The sequence below is a fragment of the Pristis pectinata genome, chromosome 22, assembly GCF_009764475.1.
Source record: "Pristis pectinata isolate sPriPec2 chromosome 22, sPriPec2.1.pri, whole genome shotgun sequence".
In the NCBI taxonomy this organism is placed as follows: Eukaryota; Metazoa; Chordata; class Chondrichthyes; order Rhinopristiformes; family Pristidae; genus Pristis; species Pristis pectinata.
This window is the reverse complement of record NC_067426.1, coordinates 15,603,087-15,617,871: the sequence shown is the minus strand read 5'-3', so window position 1 is coordinate 15,617,871 and position 14,785 is coordinate 15,603,087. Positions and strand designations below refer to the sequence as shown.

The 14,785-nt window shown below is 38.9% G+C and overlaps 1 protein-coding gene across 1 annotated transcript in view; it reads left to right on the top strand.

The window, feature by feature from the left end:
• The window catches only part of LOC127581632 (ribosomal protein S6 kinase 2 alpha-like), a 144,430-nt gene that overhangs the window by 20,314 nt on the left and 109,331 nt on the right, over positions 1–14,785 (top strand).

Here is a 14,785-nt window from a genome sequence, read left to right as displayed (position 1 = left end):
TTGGTGCTGTTTACAAAAACAAAGCATTGCTTATGCTGGAACTCTGAAGTAAAAACACAAACCTGAGGATATTCAGAATTTGTAGGGAGAGAGCTAACATTTGCCATGATGACCTTTCATTGGAATTGAGAAAGGTATTAGCTGAACAGATTTTAGTGTGTAAAGGAGGAGAGGAGAGAAAATGAGATGGAAGGGAGGAGAGATTAGGTGACAAAGGACGACAGTGTAAGGAGAAAGAAGGAGGTAATAAGTCGAGGAAGGAAATGATTCAGTTTAGAGGAGGTAAATGGGAAAAGCAGAATTGGTATCTGAAATAAGAGAGAGAAAGACTGCAGCTGCTGAAAACCTGTCAGTTATGTTTGTTTCTTTTTCCAAACTTCTATTCTCTCCCTTGCATTCCTTTGAGAACCAGAAAGGGATTTCATTTATCCTCCTTCACCCCACAACCCTCAAATTCATTGCCATTTCTGATACTTCCAACCAAGAATCGAGAAAGAGCTGTCAATACTTTCTGTGTCCGGGCCAGTAAAGTTTCCAGTGTTGAGTCAAATTATGCTGCTATCATACACACCTTCCCCTTCCCCTTCCCTTGCCTTTCAGTATTCCAGTGAGACACTGGTTCACTGCTCCCTACTCCATCTCCATCAATACTCATTCCCCTTACCTTCATGTGCAACCACAGGAGATGCAGTGTCTTCAAGATCTCCTCCCTTTCCACCATTCAGGTTCCTAAACAAACTTTCCAGATGAAACAGTGATTGTTTGCATCTCTTCAGCTTGAAATGCTGTAGTCACTGCTCACAATGAGCTGCTTAGCACCAGGGAGACCAAATGCAAACTGTCCTGAGCTTCTGGACCTCTGTCACTTAAATCCTCGGTTCTAGTCCCTCTTTGATATCTCTTAACTTGACCTCTCACACTGTTCCATTATTGCTTGCGGAAAGGCACAGCAGCTTCTAGACTCAGCGTTGCCTTTAGCAGTTAAGATATTGAACATTTCCAGCATTTTCTGATTTTTTTAAATTAATTTCCTGCATTAATGGTGGGAGTGCCCTCTATACCCCTCCTGGGGGTGGGGCATCATGGACTTGGAACTTCCTGGTCTGTCAAAAAAAAAGACTTTTTAGAATTTGAGATGGTGATTCTCCACGTCCCCGACAACTCCTCTAGATTTTTGATTTTAGAATTTTGCTTCCTTATCCCATTAGTATCCTGAATCACCATGTATTAACTTACCTTTTGTTATTTTCCTCACATGCATTCCTTTCTAACACAGTCTTGCCCATTTGTTCTCTCCTTTGCTTCATTTCCTCTGAGCCTTAACCCTGTTGATTACAGCTTTCCCAATTCCAATGAAAGGTTATCGGCATGAAACGTCGTTTCTCACTCCGCATATGCTACCTGAGTATTTTTAATATTTTCTTATTTTAATTGCTGCCACATATGTTTAATGTACTAAATGTTTAGGACACAAACTTAGCATAATCCTGTTAAAAAGGTTTGAAATAAAACTTTTGTTTGTGGTAGAAGAGCTGGTACCTTGGCAATCTATTTGTTCATTCAAATATGTATTCACATCAGTATGGAATTTGGTAAAACACATTTTCATCAACATTGTACTCAGAAGTGAATTTCTTTTTGCATATCTGACCAGTAGAAATCTTTTCTTGTTGATTTTTTTTCAATGGAAACCTATCCACTGACTTTTGTGGTTTACAAAGGCTGTGGTGGGGTACATTATACATATTTTTAAATGCTAATATGATGTAGCATTTCTGTTTAAAATTGCATTTTGGTACCATCCAGAATTGTTATAAAATTCTCATTTGATTTGTCATGTTTTAATAAATTTCACTTGATGTATTTCATTTGAATCTGATGTTGTTGTTTTAAAGCTATCACCACATACTATTAATTGCTGTTAGCTTTTAAGTTTTAAAATGATATCTGTAATCGCAGTGACTAAGATGTGTGTTAGCAAAGCAATGGCATTCATGTGAAGGTGGTCAGGATTTTTCTTAACCAAGTATTTGTGAGTAAGTGTGAACCACTGCTGCTTATGTCCTTTAGAACAAAATGATGGCTATTAAAATGTCATCACAAAAGTATGTGCTGCAGCAAAAGTCATACCTTTTGTAAATGGTGATGCAGAAACAATTTTGAAGCCTATTGAGCTTGACAATGCTGCAGAAGCTGCTGAGGCAATAATACACTCGAACACAAAACTGCCAAGGTTTCTAAATGTTGGCCCAAGCTTATTTCCTTGATGTGTTAAAACACAGAAACATTGAATTTTATGCCCCATAACTTTAGATGGAGCTCTCATTTTCCTCTCCATTGTCCTCTTTCAGCTCCTGATGCTCAGATAATGAAATATTAGGAGAAAAATGTTATTTACTTTCCACCATATGTCCAGTCTTGTATTCCTCATTTCACCTGCTGAAGATGCTTTGGTGATTTGTGCTGGAGCATAACTTCAGGGACATGATTTCTTTCTGGTTCTCACTTTAAGTGATGATTATCCATGTGCCTTGTCAGTCTATTGGTAGGCTATGAAATTGTGTTTGATATTACACCCAACTCCATATTGTCCACTCGCATCCCTTTCTCATGTGGGGTAATTATTCATAGAGTTTCTATCAAGGCTTTTCAGACTGATTCATGCTTCTAATGGATAACAGCAAAATTGACAAAGTCAGGAACCATACTTTCCTCATTCTCCATCAATAGAGTTGTTACAAACTAAGAATGGACTTGGTAGCTGGAGAGTTCGGGAAGAGGGAAAGTGATATTTTGGAGTGTGTTAGTGTAAAGGAGGAGGAGGTACTAGATGTCTTGAAGCACAAAGGTGGATAAATCCCCAGGGCCTCTCGAGATGTATCCCAGGCTGCTGTGGGAGGCAAGGGAGAAGATTGCTGAGGCCCTGACAGATTTTTGCATCTTTGTTTGCCACAGATGAGATGACAGATGACTGGAAGACAGCAAATGTTTTTCCTTTGTTCAAGCCAGATAATTACAGACCAGTGAATCCACAACCGTGGTAGGGAAACCTTGAGAAAAGACTTGAAGGGGCAAGATTTATCTGCACCTGGAATGGCAAGGATTGAGTAGGGAGAGTCAGCATGGCTTTGTTCATGGGAAATCCTGCCTTACTAATTTCATAGAATTTTTTGAAGAGGTAACACTATATTGATGAGGGTAGTGCAGTGCATGTTGTCTGCGTTAAGCCTTTGATAAGATCTAGCATGGTTCGCTGGTCTAAAGGTGGGACTCAGGGCAAGCTGACAAAGTGGATCCAAAATTGCCTTAGTACCAGCAGAGGGTAGTGGAAGGTTTTATTTTCTGATTGGAAGTCTGCTACCAGTGGTGTACCACGAGGGTCAGCGTTGGGACCTTTGTTTGTGATATATCTTAGTGACTAGGATGTAAATGTAGAGGGTATGATTAGCAAATTTGCAGATGGCATGGAAAAATGATGGTGTAGGTAGCAAGCAGGATTGTGTAAGGCTGCATCATGATATAGATCAGCTGGAAAATTGGAAGATAGTGGATGGGAAGTTCAAAATAGGCAGAAGCATGGCTGATGGAATTTAATCTTGACAAGTGTGAGGTGATTCATTTTGGGAGTGCAAACAAGGATGGACTATATACTGTAAATGGTAGGGTCCTGGGCAGTGTTGATGAGGACCTCTGGGTAACAAGTCCAGAGACCCCTGAAAGTCGCAGCACAGGTAGAAAGAATGGTGAAGAAGGCATATGGGATGCTTGCCTTCATTCATCATGGCATAGAATACAGGGGGAGGGGATATCATATTGAAACTTTGTAAAACTTTGATTAGGTTGCACTTGGAGTTTTCTGTGCCTTCCTGATTGTAGCACCATAGCAGGGGTGTAATTGTGCTGGAGAGGGTGCAGAGGCGATTCATCAGGATGTTGCCTGCATTGGAATATTTCAGCTAAGAATCTAAATGTTTTTTCACGGGGATGTTTGAAACAAGAAAATATAGGCTTAAGGTAACGTATGGAGGGCATTTGAGGGGAATTTTTTTTCTGCTTGGGGAGATGGTGGAGGAAGATACTCTCAACATTTAGGCTTCTAGACAAGCTCTTGAATTGCCAAGGCATAGAAGGCTATAGCCATAATGGGGGTAAATGTGTGCAACACATAATACATGGTGGACTGAAGGGCCTCTTCCTATGACTTGCAAGTGAAACTTGTGCAAAATAAATGAATTACTTCAGCTGTGAAATTTTTTCATGTTATGTGCTTATCTGCACTGTAACAAATAGTTTTGTTTTAAATTATGCCTAGGTTGAGGTAGGGAAGGCAAACGTCATATAATAGTAAGCAGCTTTTGTAATGTGATGAAATATTTTCTACCCAGAGTTATGTGATGCAATTAATATAACATAATCAGTACATAATCTGTTCCTTGTTCAATTCTAATAGGTAAGTTCTGTGCAGATAATTTACTTGTGAATTAAAATAAATATTATAGATATGGTCTTATGCTGATGTATTTGTATAATTGGTGGCTGGGAGCTTTATAGTGCTTGGAGTGTCTGTTATCGCTAATGTAACATTAATATTGAAAGATGTTTCTGAGTAATTTAAACTGGAGATCTTGGTGCCAGTAGTTGACCTTATTGATGCCCACATATGGGATGCTGTCTTCTCAAATAGCATTTAGGATTGTTGCACTTCTTTAAAAGTAATGGTTTTGGCAAGGAATTGAAGCAATTTTCGGAAATTATTACAAGGTTGTTGTTCTCCAGCAATTCAGATCAATAATGGACTATATTCAAATCTGTTTAAAGGCAACGTATGGATTTCTCTTTTTACTGGTTTGTTTAAATTTTTTTTTGAAAGACACATGGACCAAAGTACTGTGGTTCGAGGACTTTGTTTCCCAACAGAAGGTTGACCATTAGCCTCAAAAGTGCTCTCAAACTCATTTGCCTGGGTGCTGGAATGGAGTGCCAGTGATGGAATGTGTTTGAGACCAAACTTGGGTCATGTTGCTGGTTTCAGCTTTCTAATTATTGTAACAGTTTCAAATACAGAGACAAAAAATTAATCTGAAGCAAAAAGCTGCTGGCTTTGGAAATCAGAAATGAAAACTGAAAATGCTGAAAGTACTTGAGAGAAACAGTTGAAGTCTCTGGTTGTTAACCTTTCATAAGGGTTTGACAAAAGCTCATGGAACTTGACAAGTGTATTTCTGTCTCTACAAATGCTGCTGGACCAACTGAATACTTCCACCAGTTTCTGTTTACATTTTGATGTTATGATAATTTGAGTAGAAAGTTGAGTGTTTCCATAAAATTAATGTGACCTTAATCTTATGGCTTGTTTGGGTGAGTGTTGATAGAAGCTTGGCAGCTGGTATCTCCTAGTTTTGCAAAATAAGTGTGTTATGAGTGGGTGATAAATGGATACCGTAACACTCAGACCAAAATAATTGCTTGCCATATGGAAATGCAAAATTCTATTTTTGTTTTCATTCACAGTCCTCTGAATTATGATAGCATAGCCCTTGATAACGATAACCTTTCCTACTTGAATTATATGGCATTGTGAGCATTTAATTCAAGAGGGGCATGAGAATCCTTAACACTTAATGTATAATATGAAAAAACAGATAACAATTAAGTGCGTAGTTTTGAGCTGTCATTGTAATGTAAGAAATCAATTCTCTTGGGGATGGAGGAGGAAGATCGTAATATGGTACAGTCTTCTATGTAAATTCAAGAGTAACACAGATTAGTTGGTAAGTAAAATTCTAAACTTAAATGAAGACTATAGGTAAAAGTCATGTATTGGTTGAAATAGCTGGGGAAGTTGAGTTTTGCCATTAGATATACAATGAGAAATTTTTAAGTGAAGTACATTCCATTGAAAAATGAAAACTCTGAGAAAAGTGATCTATCTATGGTTAACTAATGATTAAAGGAAGAGGCTCATAAGGTTACCAGGAAAAGTAAGCGCAATGATTGGGAGAGCTTTAACAATCTACAATGGAAGACCAAAGAGTTTAAAAGAAAATTGTGGTATCTTCAAGAACTTTGTGAAAAGAAAGAAAGCAGCAAAGGTAAATGTTGACTCTATAGGAACAATGAAAGTGGAAGCAGGGAATAAAGAACTGGGCAAGGTACAAAACAAATATATTATCTGTCTTGGATGTAGAAAACAATGTAGCTCAACTGGACATGAACCAAGAGTCTAATAACAGTCAAGAATTAAAGTCTTTAATATTGGTGAAGAGAAAGTACTGAAAAATTAATGGGACTAAAACAGACAATACCTGGATCTGATGGCCACAGAGATGGTATATACTCTCTGAATTCTGGAACAGCCTCAGCAGATTAATACAGCAAATGGCTATTAAGGAAAGGAGGGAAACAAATATGGGAAACTAAAGATGAGTTAGCTTGATCACTCACAGATATTGCTCAACCTGCTGAGTTCCTCCAGCAGATTGTTTTGTTGCTCCAGATTCCAGCATCTGCAATCTCTTCTGTCTCTATGTGTCTATACTTCTTTGCAAATTCCCTTCTTGACAGCTCACTTTTCTCACCTTAGTTTTGTATCATCTGCAAACTTGGATGAAATGACAGACTGTACATATATACAAGTCTTTAATATAAACTGTGAAAAGCAGAGTTGCCACAATTGTTGTAGCAACACCTCCAAGGACATGGTAGAAGGGCAATAGCATGTTGGCAGAATCCAACATGGTTTGCAGAGTTGATAAGGGGGAAAGAGTGGATGTCATGTGACTGGATTTTAAGTGGTATTTGATTTGGCACCAAACAATAGTTATAAAATAAGGGCTTGCTTTGTTGGAGGGTAACATATTGGCAAGTAGATTGGTTAAGGGACAGAAAAAGAGCAGAAGTAAACTAGTCATTCTTGGATTGGCAGACTGTTACTGTTGGGGTTCTACAGATCCTAGGTCCTGGGTTCTTGGCTTTTCACAGTATGTTGACTCTGCTTAATTGTGTTAAGATTTTCTAAATATTGGGTAACTACTTAATGGATTCCAGCATTTTTGCAATGACAGATGTTAGCTGAACTGGCTTGTACTTCCCTTGTTTCTTGAACAGGGGCAGTCTATTTGTGATTTTCCAGTCTGCTGGGGCTTATCCAGTATCTCAAAGTATAACCAATGCTTCCACTAACTCTGCAGCCACATTTTAGAAGACTTTGGAATGTAGGTAAACAAATTCAAGAGACTTGTCAGACTTTAGTTCCATTAGTTTGCCAAGTACTTTTTCTTCAATGATAATTGTTTTAAGTTCTTTATAAGGAAGTGGTAATGGTTCTGTAAAAAAAACCTACTGTATAAGTGTCAATCACTGTTGCCCAGAGCAGACATCAGTTCCCACATGCTGTAGCCACAACACATTACCACTCTTGCATGTTATAATTTTAATTTAATTATCAATTGCATTTTTCAATTGACTACTTACTATTTTTAATGGTAACTTAGTTTAGTACACACTTACTCGGACATCTCCTGCTTCTTCTCTCTCAGCGATCTCCCACTGGTTATATTCTCAGCGATTTGTCTGCTCTAAATAGTTAATTAGTTCATTAGGTTATTAATTTGTGTGGTGATAATTAGTATATTTAATTTAGTTTTGATATGTTGAGGTCACTGCTGATTTGTGGTCTGTTTAGTATCATAGCTAATGAGAGAGATTAATGATACTGTTACAACAAAGGGAAGAGCAAATGTTGCCAAAGGGAGCAATGCCTGAGGTTTGGGAAAATTTCAGAATTTGGCAAAGGAGGACCATGAAATTGATAAGGAAAAGGAGAGAAGACTGCAAGAGTAATCTAGCAAGAAACATTTTTTTTTAATGGTGAAAGCTTATTTGGATATGAGAAAGGAAACAACAGCAGAAGTTAATGTGGTCCCTTACAGACCAAGACATGAGAAATTATAGTGATGAAAAAGGAACTGCAGAGAAATTAAAGTACTATTTTGATCTAACTTCATGAACGGAGATGTAAAAAGCTTCACAGAGCAATAGGTCTAGAAAGAATGAAGTTAAAATAATTCAGTATTAATTTATAAAACAGTATTAGAGAAATTAATAGGGGCTAGGATCCATAAATCCCCAGGACCCAATGATTTGTATTCCAGGAGGTGGCAGTGGAAATGATGGATACACTATTTAAAATCTTCAGAAAGTCTTTAGATTCTAAGCTGGTTCCCACAGATTGGAAGGCAGCAAATATAACCCCACGTACAAGAAAAGAGAGAAAATATGGAACTAACTGGTTACCCTGATGTCAGTAATAGGGAAAATGCTATTAAAGAAATAGGTAGCAGGGCACTTAAAGGGTTAAGCAGAATCAATGTGGATTTATGAAAGGGAAATTATATCCTTGCACAACAATTATTGAAAGTTAACATGTAGGTACAACAAGCAATTTGAAAGGCCTTTATTGCAGGAAGGTTTGAAGAATAAAGATGTTTTACTGCAGTTACATACAGGTAAGTCTCAAGAACGTTGTACACAGGTCTGGTCTCCCTATCTGAGAAAGGATACACTTGCGATAGAAAGAATGTGATAAATTTCACCAGGTGGATTGCTGGGATTGGGAGTTGGAGAAATGGTTAAGATTGGGCATAGCAGGATTGCTTAAAGTATGAAAGTTGCTCCTTTTTGCCAGTGTCTTTGACCTCGTGACATATTTGCCCACCATCTCATCTGGTCCCTGTTTGCACAAGCCAAATGTGAAAATCTCTGAAGGCAGGGATTAAAATGCACCTCATTTGTGGCACTAGTTTGCCAGAGTTTAAAGTCTCTCCAATCCTACTCCTGATTGTAGTACTGCCTCCCTCTGTCCCTGGGCATGAGTTGTTTTGCTCTCTATCCTCTCTCAGAATCTCAAGAACGTCATTTGCTCTTGGAACAATCTCCACCTATTGCATGAATGTTTTGGCTGCAACTCCTCATGTCTCCAGGTCACCAATACAACTGCCAAGTACATTGCCTGTCATCATTACAGCCCTGCCTAAAACACCTTGTTCCCTTTTCCCTTGCCTTGATATTTGCTCACCAACAATATCTCGAGCTAGTTGCCAATAGGTTTTTCTCTACAGAGCTGTTTAATGAGGCAGGCAGCAAGAATAGAGCTTCTAACCAAACATCCTTTATTAATGCACAGTGGTGTAGCAAATAGTACTAATGCATTACAGCTCAAGTAATCTGCGCTTGTTTCTGACCTTGTGTGTTTACCTATCTGGAATTTGCACACTCCTTTAACTGTGTGGGTTACCCTTGGGTGTTCTGGTTTTCTCCCACATTCCAAAGACTCGCTTGTAGGTTAATTGGCCACTGCAGATTGTCATTGGAGTAGTGGGTGACAGGAGAATAGGAGGGGGGTTGATGGGCATGTAAGAGAGAAAAGGTTAAAGGCAATTAAGTGGAGAATGGGATTGATGGGAATGCTCTGTGAGCCAGTTTAGACTTGATGGGCTAAATGACCTTCTATGTTGTAAGAAAATATGACAAAATATAAGAAGTGGCAAATGGCAGTTGATAACATTGATGTAACTATGTGCCAGAAGTCATCACATGGTGTATACAATTCTTAAAGTTGTATGCACACTCAATATAGACTGCATCTTCTGAATGATGTGGCGTCCCAATTTGGAAATATAATGCTATTTGTCCATTTTTGGGGCAAAATCCTGGATATCCCTACCAAATAGCATTTTGGCAGTAACTTTACCAGAAGGAAATTAGTTGTTAAAGAATATGGCTCATTCCACTTTCTCAAGGGAAATTAGAGATTGGTATTAAATCCTTGCTTTTTCAGTGGCACCCACATCTTCTCTATGAATGAGATGTAGCAAATTTAACTATTGAGTGCAGATCCTGTTTTTTAAAATTCTTCAACTGATGTCTTGTTTGTTATATTCACAAGTGTGAGCATAAGTTTTAAAAGTATATTCAATATTTTTTGTCTGTTTTTGTATTTGGAAAAATTCTTTTGCTATTTGGAAAAGTGTCCATGTTTTGATTTTAATTATGGCTGGTACTACAGTCCAAATGGTTTGTTAAACTGGGTGAGGCCGCTTTCTGGATTTGGTAATTGACCAAAGGTTAATACACAGTGGAAGAAAGTTGGCATTTAGCCTATAAAATGTATTTTAAAAAAAGATAAGAATTCTCTTGAGTAGTAAGGCATTGGCAGGTTTGTCAATGCATAATGCTTAACTAAGTGAACACCAAAAATGCTATATGTGAACAGCAAATCTGTTAGGGTGTTGACAAAATTCTGTGAAGTTCTACTTTGCGTAGTTAACAACAATCTATTTTTGTCTGACCTGCACGTTTAATGTAAGTTTACATATCCATGGCTTGAGAAGAACATTGGGTTCTGACATTGATCCCTATTCTGATATCTGGGCATCAGCCAAATTCCATTAAATATTTTGAGATTTTATCTGATTGACAGTGTTCATTTAGTTACAATGCTTGTTGATTGGTGTGACGACTAATTCATTGCTGTAACGTGCATTTAAAAAAAAAGCAGCTTGCTTCTCTTCCCCAGAACAGAGAAACAATGAGCCTATGCTTAACACTTGTCCAGTATTGCACAGAAGACTGCATCTGGGAATTGGTTGTTGGGAGTTGTTTGGTGAGATTATTAGTCTCGGTAATATGCAGTAGACCAATTTCCCTGTAAACCTCAGTAAATATGTTGACAATTGTGTAAAGATCCATCTCTGCAAGACATGTCTCAGAATCGTCAGTGTTCTGAAATAAAGACAGGAAATGCTGGGGAAAATACTCAGCAGGTCAGGCAGCATCTGGAGAGAGAAATAAAGTCACTCTTTCAGGTCAGTGAACTTTCTCTTTTCAAGGTTTACTAGTTTTGATCTCTGTTTTAATTTACAGAGTAGGGGAAGGGGTGGGGGGAACAAAGAGAATGTTGATGAGTGATTGAATATGAAAATACAAATTAGGAATAGGCCAGTAGGTCCCTTGAGCCTGCACCACAATTCAATTGGATCATGCCTGATCTGATTGTAACAACTTTGCATTCCTGTCTACTCTGGTAATCTTTCACTCCCTTGCTATAAAGTATTTATCTCTGCCTTAAAAATACTCAAAACCTCTCTTCCTCAAAGTGGTAGAAGCAGAGTTCTAAAGATTCACAAAACTGAGAGAAATGAAGTTGCCTCATCTCAGTCTTAATTGGGTTACCCCTTATTTTTTAAATGTGACCCATGGTTCCAGGTACTCCCACATCAAGAAACATCCTATTCTGGTCAAGACACTCAGGATCTTAATTTTTTTTGTCAAGTTCTCTCTCATCCTTTTAAACTCTAGTGCATACAAACTTAGCCTGCCCATGCTTTCCTCAACACAATATGCCCATTCCTGGCATTTGTCCTATAAACTTCTGAGCTACTTCCAATGCATTAAAATCCTTAAATGAGGAGACCAACACTGTATACAATAATTAATTGTAGTGTCACCAATGTTTATATAATTGAAGTGTAATGACCCTATGTTTATATTGAATGGCTTTAGTAAAAGATGGTGGTGATAGCTTGTTCTGGTAAGTATGAAAGACGAAGATGATTAGAGATCCTTGGATGATGAGGGGTATTGAAGGTTTGGTTGGGAAGAAAGGGAAGTGTAAGACAGGTATAGGCAACCGGAATTGAGTGAGTCTCTTGAGGAATACAGATGGCGAAAGAGAGAACTTAACAAATTAGGAGGGCAGAGAGGGACCATGAAATATTCTCGGCAAGAAAGATTGAGGAGGATCCCAAGACATTCCATGAGAATATCGGGAGCAAGAGTAGCCAGGGAGAGTGTGGGTCTCTTTCAGGTCCAAAGGATAACCTATATGTGGAGCCAGGGAATGTGGGCAAGATCCTAAATGAATACTACTTATCTGTATTTACCAAGCAAAAAATTGTTGAAGGTAGCAAGTTCAGAGAGAGGTTGATAAATCCCCAGAGACAGACGAGATCTATTCGAAGATGCAATGGGAAGCAAGGGAGGAGATAGCCGGGGCCCTAATGGAGATTTTTCCATTATTATTAGCTGCGGATGTGGTACCAAAAGACTGAAGGTTAATTAATGTAGTTCCTTTATTTAAGAAGTGAGCCTTGCTTCAGTAGTGAGGAAATTATTGGAGAAAATTCTAAGGGAATGGAATTAGGTACGTTTGGAAAGGCAGGGGCTGATCAGGAATAGTTAGAATGGCTTTTTGCGAGTGAAATACTCTCTCACTAATTTGATTGTGTTATTTGAGGAGGAAACTAAGAAGATTGACAGTAGACTATATGGTCTTTTAGGAGGGCTTTTGATAAGGTCCCAGATGATAGACTGGTCCAGAAGGTTAAGGCACATGGAATTCAAGGCAATCTGGCTTTTGGATCCAAAATTAACTTGGTGAAAGCAAGGGTGGTGCTGCACAGGTATCCATGCTAGGACCCTTGTTTGTGATGCATATTAATGACTTAGATGTGAATATAGGAGGTATGATAAGTAAGTTTGTGGATGACATGAAAACTGGCGGTGGTGTGGGTAGCAAGGAGGATTATACAAGGCTACAGCAGGATATAGATGAGATGGATAGTTAGCTAGAGCATTTGAGGTCAAGTTTAATCCCAATAAGTGTGAGGTGATGTATTTTGAGAAGTCAAATAGGGCTAGGACATGTACAGTAAATGGTAGGATGCTAAGGAATGTTAATGAGCAGGGGGACTGTGGGTTTCAAGTTCATAGTTCCCTGAAAGTGGCAAAGCAGGTAGATAGGGTAATGAAGAAAGCCATTTGACATGCTTGCCTTCATGGACTGGGGCACAGAACATAAAAGTTGGGTTGTTACATTGCAATTTTACAAAACACCGCACTTGGAGTATCGTGCGCAGTTTTGGTTGCCCCAGTATACGAAGGATATGGTGTACTGCAGAGGAGATTCACCAGGATGCTGCCTGGATTGGAGGACTTAAGTTATGGAGAGAGGTTGGATAAGATGAGTTTGTTTTCAATGGAATGAAGGAGGCTGAGGGGTGACCTGATCGAGGTATATGAAAATTATAAGAGGTATAAATAGGGTAGAAAGCCAGAGTCATTTTACCATAGTAGAGATATCAAAAACAAGAAGACAGATTTACAGAGACAGGGAGGAGTTTTAAAAGGGTCTGAGGGGTGAAGTTTTTTTGCACAGAGTGTGGATGATATCTAGAACTCGATGCTGGAGCCGGTGGTGGAATCGGATGCAGTCACTATGTTTAAGTGACCTTTAGGTATCCACTTGAATGGACAAGGCATAGAAGGATATGGACCTAATCCAGGCAAGTAGGATTAGTGTAGATGAGCAGTAAACTTTGGCATGGACATAGTGGGCTGAAGGGCCTATTTCTGTGCTGTACAACTCTGAGCTAACATAATTATTTGCATATTGGACTTCCTTACCTCGAGTGTTGGAGAATTCTTAGTTCACCTCTTACTGGGTGTTGTGGGATAGAGTTAAAAGCACTATCACTGACAACATTCTCAGCTGTGGAGAAATTCAGAACAATCCCACACAAGCGTTGACTGCTTCCCTATCCTTGATCAGATTTCTGCCATCCTTGGGTTCTAGGGGTTCAGACCTTGGGTGATTTTTGGAGCACCGAGAAAGTCACATATCGTGGTTGTTGGCTAAGTGTTAGAGCTTCTTCATCTTTGGCAATTCTGATTTGTGTAGAGATTAAAGAGCTTCATGCAGTTCCCAAATCTGGGAAGTCATCCCACAATCGCTGACTTGGACTGAGAAATCCAAAGTTGTCTCAAATGTGGTGGTACAGCCTTTGGTTGCCTGAGGAATTGGATTTTTGATGACCACAATCTCTTCCCTGATCTATGGAGCTAAAATGTGGACAACATAAAGGATTTAATCAAGCATTTGAGAATAATTCGTGCTGTTTGTGGAAGAATTTGCAGATACTCAAGTTTACAGTTGGGCTTCTCTCCCAAAATTGCGCAATAGGCATCCAATGATCGTCTAACAGTGCCTTGGATATTTGGCCAACCATGCCAGACAGATGCCAAGCTTTACACTCTTGAAGCATACTTTATTTCTCCTCAGCTCTGTTATGGCATATGCTTGAGGAGAGCAGAGAAAATATTTCAAAAACATTCTTGTGGCAAACACAAAATGTAACTTGGAAACCTATTTGTGGCTAAGAATCACTGTAGATGGCCAAGAGCCTGCTGCAGTGATTTCACCATTTTCTGAAAGTTTGAAGACCACTGTGGACAGAAAAACAATCAGATGCAGGGATCCCTCTTGGAAATGTATGTCCAACTTGTAAGTATCAGTTGCAGGTTGGCCTCAGATGCCAATGTTGGATCCATAGATGAATATTCCTGGAAGATGATTCTCGTCTCCTCAACAAGGGATTGCTGCTGATTTGATTGATTAGAACATTTGTTTCTGGCAAGAGTGACAAAGGTTAATTTGAGGGGAAGAGGATGAGAATGATTAAACTTAGTCATAATAAAATCCTCTCCCTGGATTTAACTGTGTCTTAACTTCCTTTGTAACAGTTCATGAAATTAGTTCTTTGGCCTTTGTGTGTGTGTGTGTGTGTGTGTGTGTGTGTGTGTGTGTGTGTGTGTGAGTGTGTGTGTGTTTCTTCATTGTTTCAGATGTCTCTTGCAAGCCACTGACTAGTAATGGCCTAAGATCTATTCTACTGACCTTGCATGTTTGCAGCTTTAAATTCTACAGTTTGGTTGAAAGTGGTTGCAT